Genomic DNA, 17,382 nt, shown 5'->3' on the forward strand with positions numbered 1-17,382 from the left:
ACCCTTTACACGTTGAGGCGGGGAATTTGTTCTGCTTTATACTGGTATTGTGGACCAAACCGTTGCTTGTATTGTGACTAAAGAATGGGTTGTTTGTTTTAAAGACCTTGATGAGATATCTGGCTGAGTCCAGATTTGCAGCAGAAGAACATACCTCTAGTGATTCAAGAGGACTTTGTCATGCAAGACATCCAATGGACCATGGAGCTGCAAACTTAAGGAGCTGTAGAAACCATCTGTTTTTGTAGTAGCCAATTCCTTGCCAATATCAAGTTCTCCCAAGGTGAGTTCATTTTCCTTTTTTTCTCCTAAGGGTGTCATACATTATGGGTTGTTTTGGCCCTTGGCCCACATGAAGATAGCACAGTGGCTGTCATAAACTCAGCAAGTTTAAGATGGAACAGGTCTGTGAAGGTTCTCATTTATCCAGGTCATGGTATATCTGTAAAGAATAAATCAAGGCAACTGGACGTACTGTAGATTTCTTGAAAACGTTCCACTCGTTCTTCCAACGAGCTTTCTCAATTCTGAGTGACTGTACAAAAAATCTGGGAATAAATATGTAACTGAATCCACATCTGGTAATTATACCCAGCATTGGGTCAAAGGTGTTGATTTCATTATCCTAATGGGAGTCAGTAGGTGATAAAGACTTCCCAGAAAAGGGTGTCACATACAATGCTGTCTTGACACCTTTTTCTGGGAAGTCTTTATCACCTACTGACTCCAATTAGGATAATGGAATCAACACCTTTGGCCCAATGCTGGGTATAATTACCAGATGTTGATTCAGTTACATATTTATTCCCAGAATTTTTGTACAGTCACTCAGAATTGAGAAAGCTCGTTGGAAGAACGAGTGAAACGTTTTCAAGAAATCTACAGTACGTCCAGTTTGCCTTGATTTATTCTTTAAAGATATAAGATGGAACAGGTGTTTGCATGAGGCCTGTAATAGTACAAGCCAGCTGTCAAAAGGTCAATAACCCCTTACATGTTGAGACGGATGAGTTGTTCCACTTTGTATTGACATTGTGTCCCAAATTGTTGGTAGTGTTGATCGTGCATATTCTAATTGCAAATTTTTATCGCGAATATTTGCACTTCGAGAATTCGCGAAGATGTAGACTATAGTGCTATATATTGGTGGTCCTACCACCTATACATCCAATAAAAATACAAATACCGTGGCACTTCCATAAAGTGACATGTGCTTTATTCACCAATAAGGCGCAACGTTTCATTTCACTCCATGGAACCTTTTTCAAGCAGTGCTACAATCTAATATCTAACTTCTGTTCCTCTTACAGGCATGGCCACATATACCACGAGGCAAGCTGAGCCTTCCTTCGGCCTCAGGCAACACCCTGCACCATCTTACGCTGGGTTCAGACCTGAGCGTTCGCGATGGAGCGCTCTGTATGCGCGATTGTATCAGCGTTTGCAATCGCGCATACAGAGACAAGCGAACGCCCATTGTCGCGCGTTCCCGAAAGTCTATGTACGGGAACGCGCGACAAGACGCCCCAAAGAAGCTCATGTACTTCTTGGGGCGTCGGGCGTTTTACAGCGCGATCGTACGCGCTGTAAAACGCCCAGGTGAGAACCATGCCGATAGGGAGGCATTGGTTTCTCCTTGTTGAGCGTTTTACAGCGCGCAGGACCGCGCTGTAAAACGCTCAGGTGTGAACCCAGCCTTAGAGTGGACAGCACTGCAACTAAGAGCTTCTAGCTTGAAGCTCTCCTGTTTATTGGCAGCAGCATAACAGATGCTGCTATCTTAAGAATCCTTCCATGTGCTGCTTGCCCTAACTTACTGCCTGATTACCTTATTGCACAAACTCTAATTGTCCTTACCTTGGCTTGCCCACTGACCTGGTTTTACCTTTCCCTTTAGTGCTACGCATATGTGCCTCCGCCTGAGTCAACAGCCTCTGAACACAGACTACAGGTAGCAGCGTGGTGGCCCCTGCCCCTTACTCAAGTCCACAGCCAGAAAAAATAATAATAATATGGGTCTCAGAAAATGGTGACATAAAAAAAAAACATATTTTCCCCTAAAATGCTTTTATTGTGTTAAAGTAGTAAAACAATATAAAATTGGATTCTTTGTAATTGTATTGACCAGCACAATAAAGTTAACATGCCATTTTTCAAGCAAAAAAAACCCCCAAAAGCAATGGCAGAATTGCTGTCTTTTCTGTATCCTGCTTCCCAAAAAGTGAAATAAAAAGCAATAAAAAAATTCATACATACCCCAAAACAGAACACATGATGGCAACTCATCCTGGAAAAAATAAGCCCTCACGCAGCTTCGTCAAAATAAAAATAAAAAAATGATGGTTCTCAAAAAATAGCTGTACTTGTACCCCAGAGGCTGCATGAAATCAAAATCTATGCTGTAAATGCCAAAGGTGGTCTTTCCCTTCTGAACTCTGCAGTGAACAGCAGTGTACATCAACATTTATGGCATTTCAGCACCCAGTAGAACCTGCCTAACAATTTTAAGGGGTGTAGACTCTCAGATGGCAAAACATATTGGGCACTGAGATGCCATATCTGTGGAAAATGGATCTGGGGTTCTAATGAACGCTCATTTGGTCAATTATTGGCTGTGTAAAAGAGTCTTTCTGCTTCAAAATTACCTGTTCGCCATCTCATTTTCAGTGGCGGCGCAGCGTAATTACAACTGCTCGGCCCATTGGGATTACAATTAATTACTCTGGGCTGCCTCTACAAGCGAGGAAACGTGCAGGTATTTTTGAAGCAGAACTCTTTTAGGATGGGAGCTTTAAACTCCGGCAGTCTGATCCGGCCGAGGAACAGACTGTCAGAGTTACCGTATCTGGCATAGCACTGTGCACCACCAGATCCCCATTCACTGTAATGGCATCCAGCCGCTTTCTAGCATGTATGACAGCTTTTGGCCAGACAGAAAATACCGAAAGCCAGCATTCAAATAATGACAATACAGTAGTAAGTGGCTTTTGTTAACTTTCTCTACATGATAAATGGATGCGGACAGCACACATATAACATTCGTGTGCTGTCCACATTTTTTTGCAGCCCCATAGAAATTAATGGGTCCACATTTGATCTGTAAAAAAGGAAAACCGAAAATAAGTTCATGTGCATGAGGCCTAAGTGTGTATACATATGTACATAGCTCTCAGTCACTGTCTCACTTCAGCAAGTGGCATTTATCATGTACAAGGCACTTACTAATGTATTTTTGCTATCCGTATTGCCTTCTTTGCTGGCTGGATTCATTTTTCTACCACACTGCTCGTTACAACCACCCTGTAATCCATCAGTGGTGGCCTCTCTGGTGGCCGGGACCATGGGAGCTCACGTAAGCTGGTACTCTTTTCTATAGTGTACAAGCACAGCCATGCTTCTGGACTGCAGGGTGGTCGTAACCATGGAAACCTCTGCATAATAAATGCTATTTGCTGAAGTGGCAAAACCCCTTTAACCTCTTAAGGACACAGGGCGTACCTGTACACCCTGTGTATTTCCGATCACCGCCGCGCGGCAGGCTGTGATCGGAACAAGGTGCCTTCTCAGATCATTGAGCGGGCACCTTGGGTCAATGCTGAGGGGGGTCCTGTGACCCCCCGTATCGGTGATCGCGGCGTAGAAGGGGTTTGTGTTTGAGGGAGCCCATCGAGTCCCCACGCTGCTGTGGCGGGGACTCGATGTCTCAGAAGGCAGCCCGATGCCATGCAGAGGCTGTCCAATGCCTTGCACGGCATTGGGAACTGCCTTCTACAGGAGCCAGGGAGATCCAGCCTCAGGCTGGGTCTCCTAGGCAACCTGTCTTTGTACTACTCACTGTAGTACACGAACAGGCAATGCATTACAATACAAATGTATTGTCATGCATTGCAGAGGGGATCAGACCCCCAAAAGTGAACATCAGAAATAAAGTAAAGAAAAAAAAATGTTTTTAATAAAATTAATAAAGTAAAAAAAGAAAAAGAAAAACGCCCCTTTCCCTTTATTTTATAATAAAGAAAACAGAAACAAAAAAAACACCACACATATTAGGTATCGCCACATCCATAATGACCAGCTCTATAAATATATCACATGATCCACCCTGTCTGATAAATACCATTAAAAAAATTTCAACGGTGTAAAAAAAAGCCATTTTTGTCACCTTACATCACAAAAAGTGCAACACCAAGTGATCAAAAAGGTGTAAGCCCCCCAAAATAGTACCAATCTAACCTTCACCTCATCCTGCAAAAAATGAGCCCCTACCTAAGGGAATCGGCCAAAAAACTAAAAATCATACTCTGCCCAAGATAATCGCCCAAAAACTGAAAAAATATGACTCTCAGACTATGGAGACACTAGGACATGATTTTTTTTGTTTAAAAAATGAAATCATTGTGTAAAACGTACATAAATAAATAAAAAAGGAAACATATTAGGTATCACCGCGTCTGTAATAACCTTCTCTAGAAAAATATCACATGACCTAACCCAGGGGTAGGCAACCTCCGGCTCCCAGCTGTTGTGAAACTACAACTCCCAGTATGCATACTTGCTCTTCTCTTCTAAGAACTCTCATAGAAATGAATGGAGCATGCTGGGAATTGTAGTTTCACAACAGCTGGGAGGCGGAGGTTGCCTACCCCTGACCTAACCCCTCAGGTAAATATCGTAAAAAAATAAAATAAAAATTGTTAAAAAAAGCCCTTTTTTTGTCACCTTACATCACAAAAAGTGTAATAGCAAGCAATTAAAAAGTCATACGCACCCCAAAATAGTGCCAATCAAACCATCATCTCATACCGAAAAAAATGAGCCCCTACACAAGACAGTCGCCCAAAAAATAAATAAAACTATGGCTTTCAGAATGTGGAGACACTAAAGAATCTTTATTTTTTATTTTTTTTATGCTTTGTCATGTAAAACTGTAACAAATAACAAAAAAAGTGGTCATATTTGGTATTGTCGCGTCCGTGACAACCTGCTCTATAAAAATACCACATGATCTAACCTGTCAGATGAATGTTGTAAATAACAAAAAATAAAAACGGTGCCAAAACAGCTATTTCTTGTTACATTTTCTCACAAAAAGTGTAATATAGAGCAACCAAAAATCATATGTACCCTAAACTAGTACCAACAAAACTGCCACCCTATTCCGTAGTTTCCAAAATGGGGTCACTTTTTTGGAGTTTCTACTATAGGGGTGCATCAAGGAGGCTTCAATTGGGACATGGTGTCAAAAAACCAGTCCAGCAAAATCTGCCTTCCAAAAACCGTATGGCATTCCTTTCCTTCTGCGCCCTGCCGTGTGACTGTACAGCAGTTTCCCACCACATATGGGGTGTTTCTGTAAACTACAGAATCAGGGCCATAAATATTGAGTCTTGTTTGGCTGTTAACCCTTGCTTTGTAACTGGAAAAAATGGATTAAAATGAAAAGTCTGCCAAAAAAGTGAAATTTTATCTCTATTTTCCATTTATTCATGTGGAACACCTAAAGGGTTAACAAAGTTTGTAAAACCAGTTTTGAATACCTTGAGGGGTGTAGTTTGTAAAATTTTTGGGTGGTTTCTATTATGTAAGGCCCCATGCACACGGCCGTGTTTCACAGCCGTGTGCGGGCCGTGGAACCGCGGCCTGGATCCCTCCTGAGAGCAGGAGCGCACGGCGTCACTGGTTGCTATGACGCCGTGCGCTCCCTGCTGCCGCCGCAATACAGTAATACACTGGTATGAGCTATACCAGTGTATTACTGTACTATGCCGGCAGCAGGGAGCGCACGGCGTCATAGCAACCAGTGACGCCGTGCGCTCCTGCTCTCAGGAGGGATCCAGGCCGCGGTTCCACGGCCCGCACACGGCTGTGAAACACGGCCGTGTGCATGGGGCCTTAGCCTCACAAAGTGACTTCAGACCTGAACTGGTCCTGAAAAAGTGGGTTTTAGAAATTTTCTGAAAAATTTCAAGATTTGCTTCTAAACTTCTAAGCCTTGTAACGTCCCCCAAAAATAAAATGGCATTCCCAAAATGATCCAAACATGAAGTAGACATATGGGGAATGTAAAATAATAACTATTTTTGAAGGTATTACTATCTATTATAAAAGTAGAGAAATTGAAATTTGGAAATTTGCTAATTTTTCCAAAGTTTTGGTAAATATTTTTTTTTTTATATGTGTGAAGGCAGGTTGCCTGGATTTGTGGGAGGGGCTGAGGTCCGCCTCCAGCCTATTTAGGGCACCCCCTTACCTGGCTCCTGCACCGTCCGAGGTCTGAGCTTTGAGGGAGGAAGTCGCTTGTGGAGTTACTGGAGAAGTTACCTGCGAGTTGCTGAGTCTTGGAAATTTTGCGTCACTCGGTTCACTGTGGGTCACGTTTTTGCCCGGTATACTGTGAGTCATCCATACGGTACAGCTGGGGCCTCACGGTTGCCCCCTGTACCGGCTCATTTCATTTCACCAAACTTTGCACTCATGTCACAAATTCTCGTTACAAGTCACTATCATTTCATGTCTGCGGTACAGCACAGGGCCTCACGGTTGCCCCCTGTACTAGCTCAATTCATTTCACTATTTTCATTTCATCCATGTCACAGTTTCACTCCAAGTCACGGTTTTCATGTCTGCCTCTATTTCCGGTCAGGCATGCACGCGTACCACACCGCATCCCCACTCCTAGCACTGCCAGCACGTGTACCAGGTTCCCATGGCGGCCACCAACGCCGTTTCCCCTCCTCACCAACATCTCTCTCACACACATTCCGTCCCCCTCCCCTCACACCCCTTGTCCAGCTCAGCGGCACGCCCGCACCCTCACTTTCACCAGATGCTCGCCTCATCCCGGCCGCTCCACACGCTCCCCCTCCACAAGCCAACACCACTGCCGCGGTCCCCCTCTTCCCCACCGCCGCGCCGGCCCGCGCCTCCGTCCTCCTGCCGCGCTGCCGATGGCGGCCGCCGCGTCCTGGCGCCCGGTTGCGCATGCGCGGCTTGGGTGCTGCGCGTGCGCGGCCGCGTCGGTGCATGCGCAGTAGCCTGGCGACGGCCGCCGGTGCCGCGCACGTGCGCATATATGTGGGGGTGGGGGGCCGAGGGGTGCCGCATGCACACCCCGGCACCAGCACCACAGATCCAGCCACCGCTCCCCTCCATCAGGCAGCGCATTCAGGGGGAGCGCAAGTCAATCATCACTGAGCATGCATCAAGGGATCACACCCGCCATGCCAAAAATCAATGAATAAATAAAATCCACCAATATCATACCACCCAAACACATCATAAAATCACACAAGAAACCCGCCATTTAAAAAAAAAAAATAAAAAAAAAAAAACTTTTTCAAGGGGTCCGTTAGGATCACATGAATAAACCCGCCATAGGAAAAAAAAAAAAAAAAAAAAACTGTCTCAAGTGGTGCATTAATATCACAGAGGAAACCCGCCATATAGTTAAAAAAAAAAAAAAAAAATTATTTAAAAAAAATAAAAAAAAAAAAAAATCGCAAATAAATAAAGGAGAAACCAGCCAGATAGTCCATGGCCGCACGGATAAAAAACAAAAAAAAACGGTCTGCTGATCACACGTTCCGCAACAAATCCCCCACGTCATGGGCCTCATTTCGCACGCCATCCGCACAGCCGTGGCACCACTGCTGCTCACGTCATGATCCTCTCAGGTCATGCTGACGTTCGTACCACAGTCCACTCTCGGCATACTACTTTCTGTCTAACCCCCTTTTTAGGCGGTCAAGCTTAAACACATTTGCGCTGCACGTGTGTCCAGTGAATCTTTTCTTGCTTCCAGGTTCGGTAACCTAGTCTGAAACCCGCCACATCACCCTCGGGCTCCATGGTCCAAAAAAAAAAAAAAAAAGGGATAAACCCCCGCCATATAGTCCATGGCCACGCGTTCCACCCCGAACAGAAAAAATAAAAAAAAAACATCAGATAGTCCCATGGCCGCACGTTCCACCAAGGAAAAAAATAAAATAAAAATAGGTATGGCGCCTACGTAGACCAGGCGGTCACACGTTCATGACGGTCATTTCAGCCCACATGCCAAGCCTCATTTCTCACGTCTCGATCCAACCAGTCACACGCGCAAGCAGGTACTTGTTTTCACACTCGCGTTTCATGATCCCATCAAGGTCATGTGTCCGTTCGCACCACAGTCCACACTCGTCTTACCACTTTCTTTTAACCCCTTTAGGCGGTCTAGCATAGACATATTTTTCTCTACACGTGTTCTGAGATTTCTTACCACCAGGTACGCACACCTGCTCTTACGATTTGCATTTCTTTTCATTTCTAGGCCTATAGGAGTGAGGCACCACTCACATCCAGTGCTGCATTCACCCACTTGTTCTTACATCATGCGTTTTACCCTGCTTCCACTAAAGCTGCATTTCTTTTCATTTCTAGGCCTATGAGAGTGTGTTTCCTACTATGTTCACAAGTTGGTTATTCGTTGGTTACGACAAGGGTCTTCTCTTAGCGAGCTGCAATGCCTCTGGCTCTTGTTTTCTCCATCAGTTCAATTTCACGGTTCGCGGTTGATTAATGTTTCGGTTGTGCACGTGGTTCGGATTACTACTGTCCATGCATTTTTCCATCAGGTCTGGCTCATGTTTAACTACTCATCATCACCGTGTGGTCATCCCGTTCAGTCCCTTGGCTTCGGGGGCCCGGTGACCGTTCTTCGTGTTGTCCATTAGGGGTACCATGCGGTTGTAGGCGGGGTAGTGTCTCATAGTTCATTGTCGGAGATGGTCATGGTTATGCGAGTCCTATTGGGGCCGCATAAAGGAAAGAAAAAAAAAAAAAAGGGAATGGAATAACAATTTCATCTGCCATTAATCTCCCACGCAGGGCTTCTCCGTTTTAGTTTTACACACCGAACTCCGCCATTGGTCTCCCACGCATGTCTTCTCCGGTTAGTACGCACCCACGACCCCACTATTAGTCTCGCACGCATGGTTGCTCCGTTTCAGTTGTATACATACGACTCCGCTATTTGAGTCTCTCACGCATGGCTCCGCCTCTAGAGTCTCTCACACATGGCTTTCTCCTTTTAGTGTTTCACATACAACTCCGCCATTAGAGTCTCACACATGGCTTCTCCGTTTTAGTGTTTCACATAACTCCGCCATTAGAGTCCCTCACGCATTACTTCGCCGTTTTAGTTACACACATTACTCCGTCATCACAGACTCTCACGCATTACTTCGCCGGTTAGTTTACACTCATAACTCCGCCATTATAGACTCTCACATATGACTCCGCCATTAGAGTCGCTCACGCATGGCTTCCCCGTTTTAGTGTTACACACAGGACTCCGCCATTAGTCTCACGCATGGCTTCTCCGTTAGTGTCACGCATATGACTTTGGCAGTAGAACCTCTCACACATGGCTTCTCCGTTTCAGTGTCACACATATAACTCCGCCATTAGAGTCTCTCACGCATTACTTTGCCGTGTTTAGTTTTACACATACGACTCTGCCATTAGTCTCACGCATGGCTTCTCCGTTAGTGTCACACACATGACTTCGCCAGTAGAATCTCTCACGCACGGCCCTACCATTAGAGTCTCACGCATGGCTCCGCCATTAGAGTCTCTCACGCATGGCTTCTCCGCATTAATTTCACACACTCGACCCCGCCATTAGAGTCTCTCACGCATGGCTCCGCCATTAGAGTCTCTCACGCATGGCTTCTCCGTACTTAAGTTCACATACATGACCCCGCCATTAGAGTCTCTCACGCATGGCTCCGCCATTAGAGTCTCTCACGCATGGCTTCTCCGTACTAATTTCACACACATGACCCCGCCATTAGAGTCTCTCACGCATGGCTCCGCCATTAGAGTCTCTCACGCATGGCTTTTCTGCATTAATTTCACACACATGCCCCCGCCATTAGAGTCTCTCACGCATGGCTCCGCCATTAGAGTCTCTCACGCATGGCTTCTCCGTGTCAATTTCACACACATGACCCCGCCATTAGAGTCTCTCACGCATGGCTCCGCCATTAGAGTCTCTCACGCATGGCTTCTCCGTATAAATTTCACACACATGACCCCGCCAGTAGAGTCTCTCACGCATGGCTCCGCCATTAGAGTCTCTCACGCATGGCTTCTCCGGGTGGATTTTTACACATGTCTCCGCCTTTAGAGTCTCACGCATGGCTCCGCCTCAAAGTCTCTCACGCATGGCTTCTCCGTGCCATTTTACACATATGGTTCCGCCATTAGAGTCTCTCACGCATGGCTCCGCCATTAGAGTCTCTCACGTATCGCTTCCCCATTCAATTTCTACACACACAACTCCGCCAGTCGAGGCCAGCTGCGTGGTCCCGCAACCAGTAGGTTCCATGTCTTTTCTGCCTTCAGACCCGCTCGCATGGCTCGGTCATCAGTGGCTTGCAATACAATTATCTCGTGGTGACTCGCACGCGTGGCTTGCGCCATTAGAGTCTCTCTCACGTTATCATTTCTCTGACTTTTATTTTTAGGTTGTCAGATTCCTCCTGGAACATAACATCACGCCCCCTTTTGTCATGGCTTCTCTTCTGGGGGTTGCTTCTTTTGCCACCTTAAACTCAAATGTCATACAACGCCATCATACTCTATCTCACTGACATTCTACACCACATGCTAATCTTACACCCTAATAACATCAGTTTCATGGCCTCTCACCAAATCAAAACCATACTCAGAGGTATTTAGAAAGCGGAACCCGCACGTCCAGCCCAGAGGCTACCCGTTAACAATCATATTTTCAAGGCATTATCCGAATTACTAGACGCCAAGCCTTCTGAAGCAGATACCAACTCCATCCTCAAAACAGCAATTTGCTTGGCCTTCTACGGTTCCTGAGGCCCGGGGAATTCACTACAACCTACACGACACAAGCCACCCCTTGCCTTCTTGTCTCCCACTTGGCAAAACACATGGATCATTACGTCCTGACCATACCTCACTCCAAGAGTAGTCAGCACTTACCCGTCAACATTTCATATCACCCCACGCACAACAGATGGTGTCCAGTCAGGGTTCTGGATGCTTACAGACAACGTCACAAGTTTTCTACCCTCTCAACCGCTACTTCACTACATGGTTCGGTACTCACCACCACCACCTTCATGACCCATGTCAGGTCATCCCTCACACAACTGGGCCTCAACGCAGCCAACTACTCAGGGCACTCCTTTCGCTTTGGAGCCGCGTCCACGGCCTCCAGTGCCAACGCCCCTACTCATGTCATCGGGAATTGGGGCACTGGAAGTCATCCGCTTACTCGCGATACATTCCCAATCCAACACAAGAGTTAAGAGATACTGTCCAAAACATGTCGGGTTGAGCTATTCATGTATATTTGACTACAATAACTGGTTATTTCATTTTTGCCCTCTTCTTTCTCAGGCCTACCTCATCCTCGGTTTCGGCACACCACAACCGACTACGCTTATTCCCTGATTTCCTAGGGTTCTTCACTGTACTACCGTAAGCGCCTCACACAAGTGTGAAGGCAGGTTGCCTGGATTTGTGGGAGGGGCTGAGGTCCGCCTCCAGCCTATTTAGGGCACCCCCTTACCTGGCTCCTGCACCGTCCGAGGTCTGAGCTTTGACCCTCCCACCACTCCACTCATTCACAACTCATTTCTTCCATATCTCTATCCTTGGGTGGGCCCTCTTCTTTCTCAGGCCTACCTCATCCTCGGTTTCGGCACACCACAACCGACTACGCTTATTCCCTGATTTCCTAGGGTTCTTCACTGTACTACCGTAAGCGCCTCACACAAATATATATATATATATATATATATATAAAAATGATTTTTTTTTACTCCATTTTACCAGTGTCATGAAGTACAATATGTGACGAAAAATCTCAGAATGGCCTGGATAAGTAAAAGCGTTTTAGGCTAAATGCACACAATCAGGATGCGTGCGGATTTTCCGTGTGGATTTGCGTGCGGAAAATCCGCACTGTAGGTCATGTACATTTTATTCTATGAGAATTAAAAATTCTCAGTGCGCAAGATGCAGATTTTTTTCGCGCAGATTTTGACCTGCGGTGCGGAATTTAAAATCCGCAGCATGTCAATTGATTTTTCCTGACCGGATTTTCTTCAATCACTTAGTAAATTCTGCATGCGGAAAATCCGCCCCGAAACTGCACCAAATCCGCATGCAAATCTGCACCAATTGATGCAGATTGACCGCACAGATTTGCCTGCGAACACCTGCGGATTTCAGTGCGGATGCTCCGCACATGAATCCTGAACGTGTGCATATAGCCTTAAAGTTATTCACACATAAAGATTTGCAAAAAATGGCCTGGTCCTTAAGGTGAAATATGGCCGTGTCCTTAAGGGGGCTTAGAATCCCAAAGATAATCGCTAACTAGACACTCGTTAGTGATTATCTGGCGGTGTAAATGTGCTGCCACCGATTATCCGATCCTTTGTGCACACACAAAAATCGGTGTTTGCCAGCAGCAGATTGTGCTGTGTAAACATGATTTTCTGCCAGCAAACAACGAGTCAGTATGGGGAAGAGCGATGTAATGGGATCTTTACTGACTGACTAAACAGCATTCATAAGAACGCTCATTCCTGATCATATGCATGTGAACGATACAGTGAATACCTATTGATAAATATTAGCTTGTATGGTCCTGTCCATGAGGCAGTATAATTTAATATCTGTTTAGTTTTTTTAATTTACAGATACAGGAATTGGTAATGGAATCAGCCCATGTCTACCCTTTGTCCTACAAGGCTTGCCAAGACTATCATATGAATGACCTTGAAGGAGGCTGTCTCTTCCTCAGTCACTACACTGTTTATGACTTGGAATGTCTGTTCCGCAAACACTAATGACGACTGTTCTGGTGAAGCTCATTGCAGGAGATCTTTCCATGAAGGTTGATACTGCTCCTTCTATTTTGAATACATTTAATATGGCATGCACCTTCATAAACTGGTTTGGGTTTCTGTCACTGAAGACCTAAATATTCAGTATGGAATATTTTTTAAATGGGTCGTCTACTCTCAGGATTGGCCATCGATATCTGATTGTTGAGGGGCCCCATTCTTGTTGATGTGGCCCCTGGCAGTTTTATGGGAATAGCTCCTGTTCCAAGAGTCAGATCCTCAGAGCTTCGTACATTGTGTAGTAGATGGGGCTGGTTACAGGCAGCATGACGCTCTCCTTTGCCCTATGCTGGATCGTGCAGGGAAAAGTCATTTTATGGATTTCTGGGCTCTCCAAAAGGACTGCTAGGCAGAGGCTTCCGCCCAGCAGTAAGTCCGGTGATGTCACTGGTACTAATGGGCGTGCTTAGCGCTGCCCCAGCCTGTAAAACGGCTAGGGCAGCGGTAAAGCACGCCCATCAGAGCCAGTGACATCACCGGGAACACTGTTGGGCGGAAGCCTCCGCCCAGCAGTGTGTTATTATAAGCAAAATAGCTCTTTGTGCAGGGCAAGGGAAAGCATTGGAGCATGAGATCAGGGGGACCGGAGATGTGAAGATAGGGATATGTCCAGCTCTGAACCCAGACATCCTTTTTAAGCTAAAATTAGAGCCTTTAGAGCAGGGGTGCACAACCTTTTTTGGTCTGGGGGCCACATTATCACATTTCTGTATTTCAAGGGGCTGCAAAAAAAAAAATGAAAAAAAGAAAGGTAATCAGCGCTTGTGTGCATTAGCCTACTACCCCGGGCGATGCAAAGTGAATGGGGAGGAATAATCGCTATCACAGTCATTCCTCCCTCATTGAGTTCTATTGATTATCGGTAGCCCTTCCCTGATTACACGGGGAGATGTGCTGACAATAATCATACATCTTTCATCCTGATAAAACATGCAAATCAGCCGACAAACGAGTGATTCCTTGTTTATCAGCTGATCGGGGCACAATTATACAGGAATGAGCGCTCCTATAAAGACTTGTTCCCAGTAATTGTCCCGAATATCGTGCCGTGTAATGATTTTTGACACATTCCTGCAGCATGGCCTTGAAACAGAAGATTCATACTTGCCTGCTCCCTGCCGCTGTCTCCATCCTCCGGTCCGGCTGGCTATGGGCATAGTCACATGCTCCCCTCCAGCCAATGACTGGTTTCAGTGGTGATGTGGCCACAAGCAGTGTTCCACAGCTGAAGTCAGTCATTTGCTGGAGACAGCGAGACAATAACCAGTAAGCACTTTCTTTCACCGCAGAGGATGGCGCTTACTGGTTATTTTTTGCGGCTCGGATGCGGACCCATTCACTTCAATGGGGCCGCAAAAGATGCAGACAGCACTCCGCGTGCTGTCCGCATCCGTTACTCCGTTCCACAAAATGCAGAACACACATGGCTAGTATCCGTGTTTTGCGGACCGCAAAACAAAGCACGGTCGTGTGTATGGGGTCCTACTAGTGGGGAAAAGCACTTATTGGTTAACCCTTAAATGGCCAGGCCTGAAAAGGCCTTAATGACCAGTCACTTTTTTGTGGTTTAGCATAGGGGGTTCAAACACTTGTAACTTTTTTTTTTTTTTGGACTACCAAAATAACTTACAGCTTTTTACTATATTATATTTTTTTGTTTTATTAGTTTATTTTATATTTTTTGTACAGGAAACTGTACAAAAAAATTTTAAGGTCATTTTTATTCAAACTATAGCTCATTCTCTAAATATTCAAATTATTATAATTAGTTCCCTATTTTGTTTTGGATCGTTTTATTATATAAAACAAAACATACAATGCAACAGCTCTCTGAAAACCAAATAAAGTACAAAAATGCATAATAATTGCTAGTGCTATACTTATAAATTAGAGATGCTTGTGCAAAATTATTTGAGTCCGTCTGCCGCACTTCAAGGAGATCTCTGTAAGATGGGTTCCTAACACTAAATTCTACCTGTTATGTGCCATGACGGCTACCATACAATTCAGGGAGTGTAGGTTCCACATGCATGTTGGGCCCACTTTCATTTCTGTCATTTTTGGTGACAGAAATTAAAGCAGGCCCAGCATGCATGTGGATCCAACACTTCCTGAACTTTATGGCGGCCGTTATGGAGCATAACAGGTAGTATTTAGTGTTAGGACCCGTCTAACAGAGATCGCCTTGACGTTCGGCAGACGGGCTCAGATGGTTTTGTACAAAATGCATTTGCCAAGCATCTCACTTTATAAATAAGCGGAGCATTAGCACTATAATATTTGTGACTATGGCATTATTGCACTTTATCTGATTTACAGGGTGCTGCTGCATTGTCTCTTTTTTCTTCTAGGTCTCTGCCATGGCGGCATGCATCTGCACACTGGGAGGTGATGACTAACCCCCTTTTCTTTGCATATATATATATATATATATATATATATATATATATATATATACACAGTTAGGTCCATATATATTTGGAAAGACAATATTTTTCTTACATTACCACAATGGATTCTGAACAAAGCATTTCAGATGCAGTTGAAGTTCTGACTTTAAGCTTTAATTCAGTGGGTTGAACAAAATGATTGCATAAAAATGTGAGGAATTAAAGCATTTTTTCAACTCAATCCCTTTATTTCAGGAGCTCAAAAGTAATTGGACAAATTAAATAATTGCAAATAAAATGCTAACTTTGTTGGCAATGGCTGCCTGAAGTCTTGAACTCATGGACATCACCAGAGTTTTTAATGCTCTGCCAGGCTTTTACTGCGGTGGTTTTCAGTTGCTGTTTGTTTGTGGGCCTTTATGTCTGAAGTTTAGTCTTTAACAAGTGAAATGCATGCTGTATTGGGTTCAATAAACTCCTGGGTTGGTTTGGCTATATGTTTTGTCCATCTGTATTATGATGTGCTGACCAATCAGTTTGGCTGCATTTGGCTGGATTTGAGCACACAGTATGTCTCTGAAAACCCCAGAATTCATCCGGCTGCTTCTGTCCTGTGCCACATCATCAATAAACACTAGGGACCCAGTGCCACTGGCAGCCATGCATGCCCAAGTCCTCACACTGCCTCTGCCGTGTTTTACAGATGATTTGGTGTGCTTTGTATCATGAGCTGTACCATGCCTTCGCCATACTTTTTTTCTTTCCATCATTCTAGTAGAGGCTGATCTTGGTTTCATCTGTCCAAAGAATGTTCTTCCAGAAGTGTGCTGGTTTTTTAAGATGTTTTTTTTAGCAATGTCCAATCTAGCCTTCTTATTCTTGAGGCTTATGAGTGGCTTGCACCGTGCAGTGAACCCTCTGTATTTACTTTCATGCAGTCCTCTCTTTATGGTAGATTTGGATATTGATACACCTATATCCTGGAGAGTGTTGTTCACTTGGTTGGCTGTTGTGAAGGGGTTTCTCTTCACCATGGTAATTATCCTGCGATCATCCACCACTGTTGGCTTCCGTTGGCGTCCAGGTCTTTTTGCATTGTTGAGGTCACCAGTGCTTTCTTTCTCAGGATGTACCAAACGGTAGATTTTGCCACTCCTAATAGTGTAGCAAATTCTCTGATGTTTTTTTTTCTGTTTTCGCAGATGAAGGATGGCTCCTTTAACCGCATGTTTACTTTTCAGCAAAATCTTCAAAATGCAAGCACCACACCTCAAATCAACTCCAGGCCTTTTATGTGCTTAATTGATAATGAAATAATAAAGGAATTGCCCACACCTGCCCATGAAACAGCCTTTGAGTCAATAGTCCAATTACTTTAGGTCCCTTTAAAACAGGGTGCCACATGTAAAGAAGCTGAAACTCCTAAACTCTTCATCCAATTTTTATGTGGATACCCTCAAATGAAAGCTAAAAGTCTGGACTTTATGTCCATGTCCATTATATACTTTAACTTAATATGTTTTAGTAAACAGGTAAAAAAAAAACTAAATTTGTGTCAGTGTCCAAATATATAAGGACCTAACTATCTATATATATATATATATATATATATATTTGCCACATAATTTGTCCCCAAAAGGTCCATGAAAGACCTTGGGGGACACAAACTTGGCTGCTGGGTGGGGAAGGGGGGCTTTGTGCAGGGCAGAGCCGATCAGGGTCTACTGACCCTGCAGCTCTGTGCTCCTCTGCCCCTGAGACACCCGGCGATCATGTCATCGCTGGGTTTAAACTGCAGAACACTCCTTGAGGAGGAGGCAGAAGCGCTGATAAACTGCGCCTGCCTTCTCCTCGGCTCCCAGACTCTCACTAATAGCCAGGGACCAGTCCTGCTCCAGATTTCGGCTACAGTGCAGGAGTGGTCATCCTTCGCTGTGGAGCGCTCCAGGAAGAGCTGTGTTTCTGTCCAGCAGGATGGGGGCCGCAAACCATGGCTCTGCACCCCTGCTTTAGAGTAATCATGCAGGGACAAAGTTGTCCTTTAAACATATAGAGGG

Source organism: Bufo gargarizans, chromosome 3, assembly GCF_014858855.1.
Source record: "Bufo gargarizans isolate SCDJY-AF-19 chromosome 3, ASM1485885v1, whole genome shotgun sequence".
Lineage (NCBI taxonomy): Eukaryota > Metazoa > Chordata > Amphibia > Anura > Bufonidae > Bufo > Bufo gargarizans.